This window comes from Chlorocebus sabaeus, chromosome 2 (assembly GCF_047675955.1).
Source record: "Chlorocebus sabaeus isolate Y175 chromosome 2, mChlSab1.0.hap1, whole genome shotgun sequence".
Lineage (NCBI taxonomy): Eukaryota > Metazoa > Chordata > Mammalia > Primates > Cercopithecidae > Chlorocebus > Chlorocebus sabaeus.
In genome coordinates this window covers 89,984,567-90,002,518 of record NC_132905.1, presented here as the reverse complement: position 1 = coordinate 90,002,518, position 17,952 = coordinate 89,984,567, and the positions used below count along the sequence as shown (strand labels likewise).

The 17,952-nt window shown below is 39.4% G+C and overlaps 1 pseudogene; it reads right to left on the bottom strand.

Moving 5' to 3' along the window:
• Nucleotides 1-344: 344 nt before the first annotated feature.
• Nucleotides 345-17,723, bottom strand: LOC119619414 (protein phosphatase inhibitor 2-like; annotated as a pseudogene).
• Between the last annotated feature and the right edge of the window lie 229 nt (nucleotides 17,724-17,952).

The following is a 17,952-nucleotide window of genomic DNA, read 5'->3' as shown; positions in this document are numbered from 1 at the left end:
TCGCTGGGTATTTTATGCCTTCCCACTTCTTCCTTGGCCTTAGCCTTACAAAATGCTTATGACCCTGTCTCTGAACTCTTTCTTACCCTGCCTTCTGCCTTTTCTGTTTAGACCATCCCCTTACCTTAAAGCACCCCTTCTTTGACTCCTGCCTGGTTCTCAGCCTTCACAGTCCTCTTCTGCTGGAGTCTTTGAGCCAAACACACTACTGCCCAGGCTGTCTCTGCCCTGCTCGACGAAGGGGCTGAGGAGTTCTGGCCCAGTGCTCTGGGCTGCGATGACTCATTGTTTTGGCCCTTTCAGTCGTGCTTTGCACCCAGGTCTGCTCACTGGCTCACAAAGTCTCAAGAACCTGATCCATCTCTGGGAGCCTGCTCCTCCACTCCTCCATAGATCCAGCCCTTTCTGCTTGCCCTTGCCAGCTCTCCCCAGGGCCTGGAGTCTTGCCCCTGAACCACACAGTCTGTTGATGGGAGCCCGGTTATCACCACCGATTCTCTAATGCGGCTTGGCTGCCTTTCAGCTGACTTCCTAGAATAGCTCTTGTTCCGACTTTCTTCCTGTTCCTGATTCAGTTTACTTGTTGGAAAACATCACGGTTCACCATGATGCAAAGGCGCTCTCCTCTCTCCCCTGCCCCACGCTGTCTGCCTCCCTGGGTAACTGCTGGTTAGTTGCTTGCAACCCCTGTGCACATCGGGCTCTGCTTGCTGAAATGATTTCAAGGCTGGTCCACCCTATCTCCACCCCAGTGGGTCCTTCATGTTCTCGGTTGGGCCCTTTTACATCTCTTCCATCCTATTGCCGTTACCCAACCATTGTCTATACATTTCCTATGCCCAAATCTCACACTTGGTTGTGTTCAATCTTCCTACCATATACTTTCTCTGTTTTGCTGGGCTGTCTCCTCATGTGCGGCCTCTCCTTACTGGTGAGGTAATGTGAGGTGTAATTATTGATGATTGTCCCCACCATTCTATTACAAATATGCTGCCCAAAGATACCTTACTGAAAAAGCTTTGTGTCTCAGTCCTCTTGCTTTCCTCTATAATCTCTTTCCAACATTTAGCACAGTTCACCACCCATTCTTTCTCCAAACACCCTCCTGCTTTGATGGAAATTTGTTCTCCTTTTTCCCTCTTTGGCATCTGTAACTATGACTGCCTTTACTGCTTTTGTTCCTGAGTGTTTGTCCTTTTCTTGCCCTCCTGGAGTCCTCACTGTGTCTTCTAAGGGCTCCACCTTTACTCTTTTGGGGAATTCATGTGCAGCTCTAAGCATGCAGCTCGGAAACCTATCCTCCATGCTTCAGTGGCTCTCCAGATTAACCTTTCTGATTTTAGAGTTGAAGAAGGATAGGAGAAGTTCCTGGAGCCAACTCTTCCGTGCCAGTTCATTTTTCCTATTGCTTTCATCTTGTTATTCCTCCATTCCCTGAAACAGAGAACCTCAGACTCTTTTTCTTTTTCTTTTTTTTTTTTTGAGACGGAGTCTCGCTCTGTCGCCCAGCCTGGAGTGCAGTGGCACGATCTCGGCTCGCTGCAAGCTCTGCCTCCCGGGTTCACACCATTCTCCTGCCTCAACCTCCCAAGTAGCTAGGACTACAGGTGCCAGCCACCATGCCCGGCTAATTTTTTGTATTTTTAGTAGAGACGGGGTTTCACTGTGTTAACCAGGATGGTCTCGATCTCCTGACCTCATGATCCACCCGCCTCAGCCTCCCAAAGTGCTGGGATTACAGGCTTGAGCCACTGCACCTGGCCTTTTTCTTTTTTTAAGCAACAACATCCTATATTGATACATTCCTGAACCCTGCCATCTTCATTCTTTCCTTGTAGGAAAACAAGGAAAACCTACCCACCAGAGTTGTTTCTCTGCAGCAAGAAGTCCAGCCTGCTGGAGACATTGGTGATCAAGTTTTCTTGAGGAAACTTGGGAGAAACACACACATAGACACTTGCACATACATGAACACACACACACACACACACACACACACACACACACACACACAACAAGAATAGATCAAATGAGAAGAGACATGGGTTCCTGCTTCTTATGGAGCTTTCTCTACATATTCTGTTGTCCATTTTGGTGTTCACCCCTAGGTCCTGAGCTGTAGATGACTGTGATGGGCTATCACCTGAGGTGTCTGATGCATTAACAAACCAAGATATGATAGAGCTAGTGTAGGCATGGTGGGAGGCATGATGGTCAGAAAGATACTCTTAAAGAAAACATTTATATGTATATATTTTATTATACTATAAGTTCTGAGATACATGTGCAGAACTTGCAGGTTTGTTACGTAGGTATACCTGTGCTGTGGTGGTTTGCTGCACCCATCAACCCGTCATCTACATTACATATTTCTCCTAATGCTATCCCTCTCCTATTTCCCCACCCCTCAACAGGCCCTGGTGTGTGATGTTTCCCTCCCTGTGTCCATGTGTTCTCATTGTTGAACTCCCACTTATGAGTGAGAACATCCAGTGTTTGGTTTTCTGTTCCTGTGTTAGTTTGCAGAGAATGATGGTTTCCAGTTTCATCCATGTCCTTGCAAAGGACATGAACTCATCCTTTTTTATGGCTGCATAGTATTCTATGGTGTATGCATGCCACATTTTTTTTATCCAGTCTATCATTGATGGGCATTTGGGTTGGTTCCAAGTCTTTGCTATTGTGCATAGTGCCACAATAAACATACATGTGCATGTGTCTTTATAGTAGAATGATTTATAACCCTTTGGGTATATACCCAGTAACGGGATTGCTGAGTCAAATGATATTTCTGGTTCTAGATCCTTGAGGAGTCGCCACACTGTCTTCCACAATGGTTGAACTAATTTACACTCCCACCAATAGTGTAAAAGCGTTCCTATTTCTCCACATCCTCTCCAGCATCTGTTGTTTCCTGACTTTTTAATGACTGCCAGCCTAATTGGTGTGAGATGGTTTCTCATTGTGGTTTTGATTTGCATTTCTCTAATGACCAGTGATGATGAGCTTTTTTTCATATGTTTGTTGGCCACATAAATATCTTCCTTTGAGAAGTGTCTGTTCATGTCTGTTGCCCATTTTTTGATGGGGTGGTTTATTTTTTTTCTTGTAAATTTGTTTAAATATCCTTGTAGATTCTGGATATTAGCCCTTTGTCAGATGGATAGATTGCAAAAATTTTCTCCCATTCTGTAAATTGCTTGTTCACTCTGATGATAGTTTCTTTTGCTGTGCAAAAGCTCTTTAGTTTAATTAGATCCCATTTGTCAATTTTGGCTTTTGTTGCCATTGCTTTTGGTGTTTTAGTCATAAGTCTTTGCCCATGCCTATGTCCTGAATGGTATTGCCTAGGTTTTCTTCTAGGGTTTTTATGGTTTTAGGTCTTACGTTTAAGTCTTTAATCCATCTTGAGTTAATTTTTGTATAAGGTTGTAAGGAAGGGGTCCACTTTCAGTTTGCTGCTTATGGCTAGCCAGTTTTCCCAACACCATTTATTAAACAGGGAATCCTTTTCCCATTTCTTGTTTTTGTCAGGTTTGTCAAAGATCAGTTGGTTGTAGATATGTAGCATTATTTCTGTGGCTTCTGTTCTGTTCCATTGGTCTAGGTATCTGTTTTGGTACCAGTACCATGCTGTTTTGGTTACTGTAACCTTGTAGTGTAGTTTGAAGTCAGGTAGCATGATGCCTCCAGCTTTGTTCTTTTTGCTTAGGATTGTCTTGGCTGTATGGGCTCTTTATTGGTTCCATATGAAATTTAAAGCAGTTTTTTCCAATTCTGTGAAGAAAGTCAATGGTAGCTTCATGGGTATAGCACTGAATCTATAAATTGCTTTGGGCATTATGGCCATTTTCACAATATTGATTCTTCGTATCCATGAGCATGGAATGTTTTTCCATTTGTTTGTGTTCTCTTTTATATCCTTGAGCAGTGATTTGTAGTTCTCCTTGAAGAGGTCCTTCACATCCCTTGTAAATTGTATTCCTAGGTATTTTTTTCTCTTTGTAGCAATTGTGAATGGGAGTTCACTTATGATTTGGCTCTTTGTCTATTATTGGTGTATAGGAATATTTGTGATTTTGCACATTGATTTTGTATCCTGAGACTTTGCTGACATTGCTTATTAGCTTAAAACATTTATCTTTAAACAGAAATGATTGGGCTATAATCTCTTCAGCTAAACTATAAAAAAAGTCAGTGTATTTGAAATTATATTTTTCTTAGCTTGCTTTTTCCAAAGGTAGCAACTCTGAAACACTGAAATCTGTCTCATACCTTTTAAAAAGCAGTTTTATTGCAGTATATTGATATGCAAAAACCATATTCATTTAATGTAAACAATTTGATGACTTTGGAAGTATGCAAATACCATGATTTCATCACCACAATTAAGGTAATAGACATATTAATAGACATATCCCACACCTCCCAAGGTTTCTGGTGTCCCTTTGTTTGTTTGTTTGTTTGTTTTTTGTGGTAAGAAAACATGAGATACTACTCTCTTAATAATTTTTTGTATTTTGCTGGCATAAAGTGAGTAGTATTTCCTGTTCTTACCTTTCACAGATAAAGAGGTTGAGAAGTGAAGAGGTGTCATCCTGCTCATCAGCAATGGCAGGTGCTCATTCCCAGGATTTCTCATTAGGCCAGCATTCTTTCTACTATGCTTTTCTACTAGGCTATTTTACTTCTTGCATTACATAATAGTACATTGTTAACTAAAAATCATGCCCCATAAAATCATACTGCTGAAAACTTTACGAGAAAATACAAATTCAAAAAAGTAGAAAAAGGAATATATATCAATTTAGTTCTAACATTAAAACACAACTAATAGGTAAATTTATTATATATTTATCCAGAATATATTTTCTATAATGGCTGCTTTTTCCAGTTTGTGAGATTGATGTGCTGCCAGCTATGCTAAGAGGGCTCCCTGCTTTTATCAGTTTGAAAAATACTGTCAAAACAATTTTTTTATTTTTTGCTTTGTTACAGTTATTTCCTCATGCTATTTAATCTGCATCAACATTTATGACAGTGATATATAATTTTGAACTTAAATAATGTTTAAGTGGATGTTTTAGTATTTAATGTTTTTTTCTATGCTAAATTTAGAATGAAAATAGCAAATTATTATAAGTCTTTACTTGTTGATAATATTATTTATTCAGTGACTATTTGTGAGCTTCCTAAATGCTGGATGCAAAGGGAGAAGGTAAAATGAGTGAATGAGTGACTGAATTGGAACAGACGTGGCGTAATGTGGTACTGAGTTATTTCAGGCAGTGAAGTTGAGGTTTGAAAGATCTTGATCATTTATCAAAATAATGCTTCCCTCTAAGTGTTTGCTCCAATTCAGAACAAGTTACTGCTCATATTTCTTGCTAATTGGAGCTGTCCAAGATGGTCATAATACATTGTTCATAATAACTGTGCTTGGCCGGCTTGGCAACTCAGCTTGCCTCTTGTGAGAATAGGGCTGGCCATGAGTGAAGCAACAGGAATATGAACAAGGCATTGAAAATATCCAGTGTTGTAATAAGAAAATCCTCTTAGTGCATTACCCATGCCCTCCATTAAAGCAGAGAAACAAAGATTTCACTTGGTATTGTGTAGTAGGTCTCCACTAAGCAAACTAGTGACCAACAGTGAATTCCAAACTGAAGACCATCTTGAAATTTAAATGTGGTAGCCAGCCTCCAAGATGGTCCTCAGTGATCCTCACCTTCTCATGATATTCATGGCCTGTGTAGCCCCTATCCACGTTGAAGCAGCTGGCCTGGGTGACCACTAGAACGTAGAGAAAATGGTGGCATTTGACTCCAAGGCTCATAGGTAAGCTCTATTTCACATGGAAGTTACAATTATAATTCGGTTATACAGGCAGTTCCCTCCCTGCCCCTCAACCTGTGGACTCTGTGTTCTTTTTGAAATTAAGTTAAAAAATATTTAGAACACTTGAGCTCACTTGGGGTTTAGTTTATGCCTCCAAACCCCTAGTAGTACACATTCCTGCGTTTAAACAGTAGATTCCAAACAAACAACATTAGCACAGTGATTGTAAAGATGAAGAAATAAGACTTGAGTTACTCTAATTCTGTTATTCTGTGTGAACATTTGGAGTTTTTGTGTTTAAAATTTAACATGAATTTTATTTTATTTTATTTTTAAATAATAATTTTTTTTAGGTTCCAGGGTACATGTGCAGGGTGGGCAGGTTTGTTCCATAGGTAAAGATGTGCCATGGCGGTGTGCTGTACCTATCAACCCACCACCTAGGTATTAAGCCCAGCATGCATTAGCTCTTTTCCCTAATGGTCTCCCTGCCCAACTCTCTCCTGACAGGCACCAGTGTGTGTTGCTTCCCTTCTTGTGTCCATATTGTTCAGCTCCCACTTATAAGTGAGAACATGTGGTGTTTGGTTTTCTGTTCCTGCATTAGTTTGCTGAGGATAATGGTTTCCAGCTTTAACTGTGTTCCTGCAAAGGACATGATCTCATTCCTTTTTGTGGCTGCATAGTATTCCATGGTGTATATGTACCACATTTTCTTTATCCAGTCTATCACTGATGGGCATTTGGGTTGATTCCATGTCTTTGCTATTGTGACTAGTGTTGCAATGAACATACATGTGCATATATCTTTATAGTATAATGATTTATATTCCTTTGGGTATATACCCAGTAATGAGATTGCTGGATCCAGTGGTATTTCTGCCTTCAGATCTTTGAGGAATTACTACACTGTCTTCCACAATGGTTGAACTAATTTACATTCCCACCAACATTGTAAAAGCATTCCTATTTCTCCACAACCTCACCATCATCTTTTGTTTCTTGACTTTAACAGTTGCCATTCTGACTGGCGTGAGATGGCATCTCATTGTGGTTTTGATTTGCCTTTCTCTAATGATCAGTGATATTGAGCTATTTTTCATATGTTTTTTGGCCTCATGTCTGTCTTTTTTTGAGAAGTGTCTGTCCATATAATTTGCCTACTTTTTAATGGGGTTGTTTGTTGTTTTCTTGTACATTTTCTTAAGTTTGTTGTAGATTCTGGATGTTAGACCTTTGTCAGATGGATAGATTACAAAATTTTTCTTCCATTCTGTAGGTTTTCTGTTCACTCTGATGATAGTTTCATTTATTGTGCAGAAGTTCTTTAGTTTAATTAGGCCCCATTTGTCAATTTTGGCTTTTGTTGCAATTGCTTTTGACAATTTCATTATAAAAATCTTTGCCTATGCCTATGTCCTGAGTGGTATTGCCTAGATTTTCTTCTAGGGTTTTTATAGTTTTGGGTTTTACATTTAAGTCTTTAATCCACCTTGAGTTAACTTTTGTATAAGGTGTAAGGAGGGGATCCAGTTTCAATTTTCTGCATATGACTAGCCAATTCTCCCAGCACCATTTATTAAATAGGGAATCTTTTCCCCATTGCTTAACATGAATTTTAAAATAAAACAATGAGAGCTGCAAGGTAAAATGTTTTTGTTCGGTAAGTGCAAATTTTAGTTCATACATTAAGTATTTTCTTGAATTTGAATAAAATTTATAAAATAGAAATGTATTTTTAACTTTTTAAATTGCTGCAAAATTAAAGAAAATGATGGTTCTTGCTTATTATTACGTAATTATTATTGAAAATAATTTAGTTGTATAAAGGTTCTTCTTTGTGTGTCATATATAAGATATGCCACTATATTTAGACCATTTTACTGGCCGGCACCTTAGTATGGTGATAGGACAATGACCAAATCTCTCCCAGTCAATGTATTCTGAGCTCCCCATTTCATGAATTCAGGGTTTTTCAACCTCCCGCTGTTGATAGTTAGACTAGATAATTCTTTATCTTGGGGGGCTGCTCTGTGCCTTGCACAATAGGTAGCAGCAACCCTGGCCTCTACATACCAGATGCCACTAGCATCTCTTTCTCCAGCTGTGACCATAAAAAATGTGTCCGAACACCACCAAATGTCTCCTGGGGGGCAAAATTGCCCCGAGTTGAGAGCCACTACATTAGTCCCTTTCCCTTTCACCATTACTGTTTGATGTGCTTAGTTGATACAATTCATGTGTTAGAGGTAGTTGAACGGTGGGATGAATCTGACATCTTGATAAAGAAGCAATTCAATGGATGAAGCTGGAAACCATCATTCTCAGCAAACTATCGCAAGGACGAAAAAACAAACACTGCATGTTCTCACTCGTAGGTGGGAATTGAACAATGAGAACACTTGGACACAGGAAGGGGAACATCACACACCGGGGCCTGTCGTGGGGTAGGGGGAGCGGGGAGGGATAGCATTAGGAGATATGCCTAATGTAAATGACGAGTTAGTGGGTGCAGCACACCAACATGGCACATGTATACATATGTAACAAACCTGCACGTTGTGCACATGTACCCTTGAACTTAAAGTTTATATATATATATATATAAACAAGCAATTCAATTGCCATAAGCACCAAGTCCTCTTGGTTGAACTGATCAGTGAAGGACTAAGACATCAACTTTATAATTAGAAAGCATAGACCTGGAGAACAGGCCCAGTAAAAGCAAAACGTTCTCACAGTGTCTGAGTTCTGTGTCACATTGGATAGCTAGATTAAGGACTCAGAATGTGTGGGTAGATTCTTCTGGAATTTTTTTCCTGAAGATTGTTTTTTTGGGGGGGGGAGGAAAATTTGATCTTTTGCTGAATGTGAAAGATGCTCTTTTTGAAATTCATCTCTAGGTAAGTGAAAAGCAGTGTGATCTTTAATGAGCAAGAAACAGAGGCCAGGGATGAGGAGAGTGACCTCCATGAAGAGCCCCTGAGTGACCTCTAAAACTGCTGGACCTTTACAGACAGTGGTCTGGGGTTCCAGAGGTATAGGCGTGTAACAGATACAAAAAACTTCAGGTTGAAAAAGAAGTGGGTTTGTTGCCCCGATGGTCATGGGCTACTGTAGTGGAGCTCATAGTTTCAGTTGTGTTGCTCTCATACATACAGTGCTCAGTTTGGGCTGGTGGCGATGCTGGCGTCCTGCTTCTTTGGTCCTCCACTTACCCCATTCCAGCCCCAAGGTGCCTCCTAGAATCTCCTCCTGGTCATGAGAGTGACTGTGTGCAGGAATTCCTGGCTCTGCATTCAGTGACCACACACTAGGAACTTGAAATTGGCCACAGGGGGAGTGTTTACACCATGGAAATTGGCAGCGACTGCACATCAGGTCTCCCACATCCCCTCCTGAGAGCCACTTATTAAACATCTACCCGGGACCCTAGGGCCCTACAGAACAGAATTGGAAAACTACTGGTACGGTGGCTTAGTGGACTGGGAAGTAGTTATTTTAGTTTGTTAGGGCTGCCTAAACAAAGTACCAGAACTGGAGTTGCTAAACCACAGAAATGTATTAGCTCAGACTTCTGGAGGCCAGCAGTCTGAGATCAAGGTGTCTGCAGGGCTGGGCCCCTCTGAGGGTGCCAGGGGAAGATCCACCCCAGACCTCTCTTCCACCTGCTGAAATTACTTGACCATGGCAGTCTTCACAGGGTGTCCTCCCTGTGTGCATGTCTCTGTGTCCAAATTTCCTCTTTTGATAAAGACACCAGGCATATTGGATTAGAGCCCTTCCCGAGGACCTCCTTTTATTTATTTGTTATTTTTTTATTTCTATAGGTTTTTGGGGAAATGGTGGTATGTGGTTTCAAGAGTAAGTTCTTTGGGAGTGACTTGTGAGATTTTGGTGAGCCCATCACCCAAGCAGTATACACTGAACCAAATTTGTAGTCCTTTATCCCTCAACCCCCTCCCACCCTTTCCTCCAGGGGAATGGAAAACCAAATGTCTCATGTTCTCATTCATAAGTGGGAACTAAGCTATGACAATGCAAAGGCATGAGAATGATAAGAAGGAGCTCCTTTTCACTTGATGACCTCTGTAAAGATCCTACCAAGTAAGGCCACATTTGGAGCTTCTGGGGGTAGGACTCCAACATATCTTATTCTGGAGCACACAATTAAGCCCATAACCATAGCCAAGCATGGATTTGTGTTCTGTTCTGTCCCTCATTGACCACATGGCCTGATTTTTGACACTTCTGTTCTATAACTAAAAAATGATAGAATTGGATCATGCCATCTGTGAAATTTTCTGTCTCAAATCCTTTGGTTTTCCAAACACATTTACTGTTCTTGGTCCCCCATTAGTAGGATCCAGCTCTAATTTGCTTTCATGCCCGCTTTATGTATAAGGGGAGCTGTTGAAAATTGGCTAGTTAATAGCAGTAGCTACTGAGAGGTGATAGCCAGTCCTCTCTATACTCTCCTACTTGAAGGCATTGAGTAGGAAAATGTGAGGTCATAACTGGTAGATGACCATCTTCTTAGTGAAGGTGATCATTCACCAGAGAGGTGGAACCCACAGGTCTAACCCCTTTGGCACTGGGTTATAATGATAGCTGCCAATCTCTGTTCTGCAGTCCCATTTATTCACCTGAAACCTTCAGTTTTCAGCACCTTTAAGTCTCAGGTTAAGCTGGCGAAACCTGATTGTGAAGAGAGATCAGAGAAGAAGGAATCTCTGAGCTGCCCTTTGGAGGAACCCACAAGCTTTCTGTGTGTCTGCATTTTTTTTTTGTTTTTTTGGAGTCTTATTCTGTTGCTAGGCTGGAGTGCAGTGGCATGATCCTGGCTCACTGCAATCTCCACCTCCCGGGTTCAAGTGATTCATCTGCCTCAGCCTCCCCAGTAGCTGGGACTACAGGCACGTGCCACCACACTCGACTATTTGTTTTTGTATTTTAGTAGAGACGAGGTTTCACCATTTTGGCCAGGATGGTTTTGATCTCCTGACCTTGTGATCTGCCCACCTTGGCCTCCCAAAGTGTTGGGATTACAAGCGTGAGCCACGCGAGTTTTACATCCTAGAAAATGTTTGAATTTGTAGACTGTGGTTAAGATCTTACAACTCATGGGGATTAAAAGACGTTCCCACTAGTATTGATGACCCTATTTTTCTAGCCGCTTTGGGACCTTGGCCCTCAGAAACCTTTCTTCTAATGGTTCAAGGGCTTTGTTACTATGTGGCAGCTGCCATTTTATTTCCTTGATGCTGGGGAAGGTGCCAGTAGAGACTTCTCCATTGTCATCCAGGTCTACATGAGACCATCTGCCACCCCTGGGGTGAGTGACACCTGACCTCCAGGCCTCTCTGCTGCTGCCCTGGGATGCCATCTCCACTGCCTGTGCTGATGATGCTTGGAGCCCTTAGGAGCCACAGCTGTGTAGTTTTTTGTGGCGCAAATTCCCTTTTTCGCCTGGTGTGTACTTCATGAAAGGTCACTGAAGCAGAGCTGCCCCTTCCTCAATGCCTTGGATATCATTAGTGAAAACAACCTCCGTTTTCAGTTACAGTCTCTACACATTGCAGATTGGGCTGGGCGGGGCTCAGGAGACCGACCAAGCACCAAGGTCTTCCCAGAGTCACTTCTTCATTGATGACAGTGGGGTGCTTCTTGGGCTATTGTCTTCCAGGAAGTTCTGGTTGCTCATTAACATAGATTCCTGGTGATGCAGCACCTCTAATTATGACGAAAGCACCTCATACTTTAGTCACAATCCAAGGATAGCAAAAAAGATACCATTAATTGTTTTCCATGCAGAGGAAGAGGTGGGGCCATACCAGTTGAGAATGTGACTAGTGATCATATATGGCAATTGATGTAGCTGATTAGCAGACCCTCCTGCCATTATTGAACCGGGCTTATCTTCTTGTGCAAAATACCATTACCTGTATATGTGGCAATGGAAACTTTGGAGCAGGAGATATGTATAAGGAGCTGCTAATCAGATCAGCTAGGAGGAGAAGTCCTGGGAAAGAAGGTCCTGTTCCACTGTAAACAGAATCACCATTTACCTGGAACCTCTGTATATGTTTACTCAAGGCCTTAGCTTATAATTTGGGTCCCAGTTCCATTCTTTACACCTCTTACAAGTTTGCTTGTCTTCTTCCTCTTGCCTAATGGCAAGAATTGTCTGGCTGAGATAGTAAGCACCCTGTGGGAAGGGCCAGGCCCTATTTAATGAGCTTGATCAGAAGCTGACATTTAAGACAAACATGAGAATATGAGCTAAAGCTAAACTGTAATCTAGGAAGGTCTGAGGCTAAAACTGTGCGTGTCCTCAGCAAAGCAAGATATAGGAGTTGGTATCTTCCAGTGTCACAGCCGTATTGCAATAGGTCATTACCGTTTAAGGATAGAAAAAGTCCTTTTCACGTGTGTTGAAGATTCCAGGCCATAGAAGGTCCTTGCACTCAGGTCTGAACGGGTGCAGATTGACTACCTCGTGGCTGGCTCTTTGCTCCTTTCTTTGTAGTGGGGGAAAGTAAGGATTCTTCCATTGATTAAGGAAAAGGTTTGGGCCAGGATCTTTTCCTCTTAGGCAGTCTGGTAAATTTTATCCTTACATGTGAGTCAACAAACATGTATCTGAAATGCTTTCATCTCCAATCTAACCCCACCTGCTGTGGCTGTCTGGTCGTGGGGAATCCAGAGACTCTCTGGAGCCCTTTGTGGGAAGCACACCTGAGATTTAGATTGGGGCCGATCTTACCCATTTCCTTCTTTGCTCCCAATCTTCCTCCCTCCAAAAATCACATGGCAATGCTTACTAAAGCAATTTCATTTTTTTATTTTTAGAAAGATATCATATATATATAAAATATGTATGTCTCTGTATACTATATAACAGAGAGTGATGTGAACCGTGAGTTGGAACTTTACAGGAAGTATAGTTACAATATTCAGCTTGCACAGATTAATAATCTGAATAGGACTAGAAATAAATGTACTAGCCATTATTCTCATTTTAATAAAAAATTAAATTCATGATCCAAAGAAGCAACTACTAAATATTTCTTAACACAACTATATCTATACTCCTAATCATAGATGTCTTTATATATCATATTCTGGGTAGTGAACAGTCATAAAAATTCCCAGCCCAATAGCATCTGTAATAATCACTATAACACTAATTATAAAAAGTGGGCTTTCTCCATTTCATTTCTGAGTCCCAGAAGTAAGACAAGGAATTCCAATAACATCAGGCATAATCTTATTAACATGACAAAAACTGGCACTAATCTCAATTCCAAGTATCATCAATTAACCCAAATGTAATATTAATTATTGCTATATTATCAATTCTGGTAGGAGAATGAGGAAGACCAAATTGGGCATAACTACACAAAATTCTAGCCTATTTATCAATTACACATATAGACTAAATGTCCATTCTAACCTACAACCTTTCTACAATAATGTTACATCTACAAATTACAAAATATTAATAATCACTGTATTCATATTTAATTTAAATATAACTTCCTCACATTATCATTATTACATACATGGGGTAAATTATCACTAGTAACTTCCATATCTTTGTATTTCTGTTATCTCCGAAAGACCTACCTCCACTTACACGATTTTTACCAAATGACTTAGTAGCCAAGAATTAACAAAAAATAACAGCATTATTACACTAACATTTATCACCATCATAGCACTACTCAACTTATATTTTTATATGGGATTAATCTATTCTACATCATTAATGACATTCCCCAAAACCAATAACATAAAAACAAAATGACAATTTGAAAATATAAAACAAACATTCTTCCTTCCCTCGTTTATTTTGTTATCAGCCTTTTTCTTCCCACTTAAACCAGTATTCTCAACATTGGATTAGGAATTTAGGTTAGGCAGACCAAGAGGCTTCAAAACCCTAAGCAATATTTTATATTTTATTCCTGAAAAATTAAGGACTGCGACTCTATCTTACATCAATTGAATGCAAATCAAACATTTTAATTAAACTAAATTCTCATTAGATTGGTAGTATCCAACCTCAAGAAAATTTGATTAACAGTGAAATACCCTAATCACCTGTCTTCAGTCTACTTCTGCTGTTGAGAGAAAAGGGCAGGGGAAGCCCTGGCAGAATTGAAGCTGCATCTTTGGGTTTGCAATTTGATGTGACTATTCACCTTGAGGCTCAGTAAAAAGAGGGTTCAACCTCTGTCTTTAGATTTACAGATGAAGGCTTCCTCAGGCATTTCACTCTTCTACCTATATTGATTAATCGTTGATTATTTTCAACAAACACAAAGATATTGGTACATTACAGTATTTGGTGCTTGAGCCAGAATAGTAGGAACTGACATAAATCTTTTAATATGAGCCAAACTGGGTCAACCAGGAGCCCTATTAGGCGATGATCAAATTTATGTCATTATAACTGCCCATGCATTTGTAATAATCTTTTTAATAGATATGCCTATCAAAATAAGAGGAGTTGATAACTGAATAGCTCCCTAAATGACTGAGCCCAGATACAGCATTCTCCAGAATAAACAATATAAGCTTCTGACTTTTTTCACCATCGTTTTGACTTCTGCTTGCCCCTTTACTAGCAGAAGCTGGAGCTGGGACTGGGTAAGCATCTTTAGTTGGAAATGTAGCACACGCAGGGGCCTCTTACAATTTTCTCATTATGCTTAGCAGGTATTTCATCAATTTTAGAAGTTACTAATTTTATTACAATAATTATTAATATAATACCACCAGTCATATCCCAATATCAGACATTTTATTCTTCTATAAAATAAGAACATTTACTTTTTGTTATATTATTATATTTTATGTATGTGTAGTGTATACTAACTTAAAGGGAAAAATGTAAACAAAATGAAAGTCATGGGGAAAATGGCATCTTGCTTTAATCTTCAACTTAAAGTTATTCTTAAGAATCCATTTATACCATTATGTCAAATTTTAGTCATCCCTGCAGAATTTTAGATGAATGAAAACAGACAAGGCAACACCAAGGAGTTAAGCACAGAAAGTGATATTGATTAAAAAGTTGAAAGTAAAATCTACTTTGGCTAGAACTGAACATTCAGATCTGTCTCTCCAGAAGAAAATCTAACTTGAATCATAATGGTTCATGTTTTGACTAGTTCATACCATATCAATGAGCAACTTAGGACTTGAAAATACCTTTTCTCAGCTGCATTTGACTACCTAAAATCCTCCTGAGCATGCCGTTTGTCATGTCTTACTGCTCTGAAATAATCATCTATTTCTGAAAACCAGGAAACGAGTTTGCTTGTAATTTAAATTTCAAAAAATAATTTGTAGAAAACACAAACAGAATCAACTGTTTAAAGGCTTATCCTTTTCTTCACTGTACAACAGCTGCTTCTACAAAAAAAGAGTATGTGAATACTTTCTAAGAACTCAAAAACGAGAAAACCAAAATCAGAAGGTGTGTGAATATATGTACACGTGTATGTACAGACTTAATCTCTACATCCCCCAAAACAGATTTAAACAAGTAATCTCAACATTCTAAATTCAGAAAGCAGACATAAACAGTTTTGTTGCTAAATCAGTGGTATTACTAGCTGAAATGTTTAGTAGAATACTGCACCTATAGTTCAGCAGTACTTTGATTATATCCCATTTAAAAAATCAAAATAATAAGCACATTCTTCTAATACCAAAGAATTCTCTCACTTTTTATTTATTTTGACATACTGATATTTCCATAAACTTGCAAGTGGAAGATAAGCTGTTCAGTAAAAGCTTTCTTATATATATAATATACAGAAATTATTTTAAAAGTCTGTTCATATAACAGATTATTTTGGTACTAACAAAAAATTAAGATACAAATAATTGGCTAGAAATGAAACCATCACTAAACCAAGCAAGACACACAGGGCTTTCCTGCACTTCATTTCAGGAAAATATTCCAAGTAATTCTTACTGTGTTAGAAGAATAATGTACATTTGTCATAGTATATATTATAATATTCCCTTAAGGCAGTGACTATTTAAAGTTTTTAAATTAAACAATGTCCAGGCTTACTTCTGTCTGTACATTCAGTAATAATCATATCACTGGTTACCCACAATTCTCTCCTCATGCCAAAAAAAAAAAAACAACAAAAACCCAGAAAACAAAAAAACCCCTCAGTTAGTTGTTTTCTTAAGTCTAAGCCAAACAAACTAATAATAGCAATTTAATTAGCAAGCTGTAAATCAGAGAGGTATAGAAATTTAGCAGTTAAACTGTATTTCCTGCCTATAGTACTGCTGCTACTTAATCTATTTTCTTCATGTATTAGAAGAATGAATAGGCAGTGATGGTCAAAATAAGAATTTCAATATTGCAGCAAATCACAGAAGAGTGACAGAAAGAGTTCCTAATGTAATCTTAATGATCCTTTAAAAGGTAAAGGATTGTGTGCGTATGTGTGGAAAGGAGTAAGAAATAAAAGCAGGAGGTTAAGACAGGTATTTAAAGGGAATGCCGAGATAGCTACATTAGAATATTTATTGAAAAAAAGTTGCTCTGAAGTCTGCCCAGTGTACCAAAAACATAAAACAGAAAAAACCAAAACAAAAAACAGAGCAGACATTAGTGCAAGTTTAACCTGATAATTTATTTGTGGGAAAAAAGCCAGTTTTGATGAGAAAAAGTTCAGTCCTTTCCTTGTAAATACAAAGAAACACAACAGGAGTTTTAAAGGTAGTAGGCCAGAAAATGCAACGGTAACTCTTATAATCCTTTTCAATTAAACAGACAAATCAAGTTGAAGATAAGTGTTAAAATACTATTCAGCCTGAATATTTATCAGTCTATATGTCCTGTTGTTCAGTTGGCTTTTGATTAAAAAAAAAAAAGCTGACAAACTTTGTAAGAGCTACCACCACATTTAGAGTGATGAAAATAGTTTTCCCCAAATATATTGTTTAACCTCTAAAGCATAAAAAGCTATATAATATCTAATACAAATTAACCAGTGTATTTACAAAATTAATACAATTTTGGACCGATGATATTACACTGTATTGGTGGTAAAGTACTAGGCACAAGAATATATACATCTATTAGGCATTTTCAGCCTAATCAGTCTCTAAGTTTATCACTTAATTTTTGGCAATATATAATAACTGGTATGCATTTTGGTACTTAAGTCATGAATTGTGGAGAACAAGAAGCAATTATAGTAACAGGGTTTATATCTAACAAACAATTACAGCATTGAACCAATCTCTTGTATGAACTTCGTGATTTGTTTTGCTGTTGGTCACTTGCAGTAGATCCTTGATTCCTCCGTGTTCATGCTTTCTCCATCTGCAGTCTCTAACATTTTTTCATCTTCGTCATCATCACGTAGGTTTTTTGAAACTGTCTAGCTAGTTTGATATTGAGTCCTTCATTGTAATGAAGCTTCCTTTTCATTTCAAATTGTCACTTTTTTTCTTGTTCTTCAGGTGAGAGGTTACTATCCTCCTTTCCACTGTTGTCTTGTTCCTGAACCCGATACTTTGGTTCCGAGCCTTCAGCAGCAGCTAATTTCTTAGCTAAGATATCTGGTGCCATGTTTTCAGTGGTGTCTGTATCACTACATGCATCTTCATCATCACCCATAATACGATGGGAAGAAGTGCTTGGTTCATCTGTTTTCATTAAACCATAATCTTTGTCTGCTGGATGATATGTTGCCAGGATGTTCATTTCATCCCACTTCCGGGATTTTTTGCTCAGCTCCTAGTCCACACTCCCGTGGGGCTGTTCGGCAGACGCCGCCATAGAGGAAGTTGTTCTTCAGGATCCCCTTGATTGACTGGTGCGAGGTTGTCCAGGCCGCCATTGCCGGGGCTCCCTCTCTTGGCTCAGGGTCGCAGCTCGGCGTAGGATCTGCTAGGAAAGGGTCCGGCACTAGCAGAGACCCGCAGGCAGCTGTGGAGCCCACTCAAGGCTAAAGCGGCCGCACCCACTGTCTCGGAACCGGTTACCGGAGCGGTTGTCAGGACACAGCGACGCCGGAGCCAGAGCCAACGCCAAACGGGTGGCGCCTCCTCGCGTGCTCTTAGCCACCA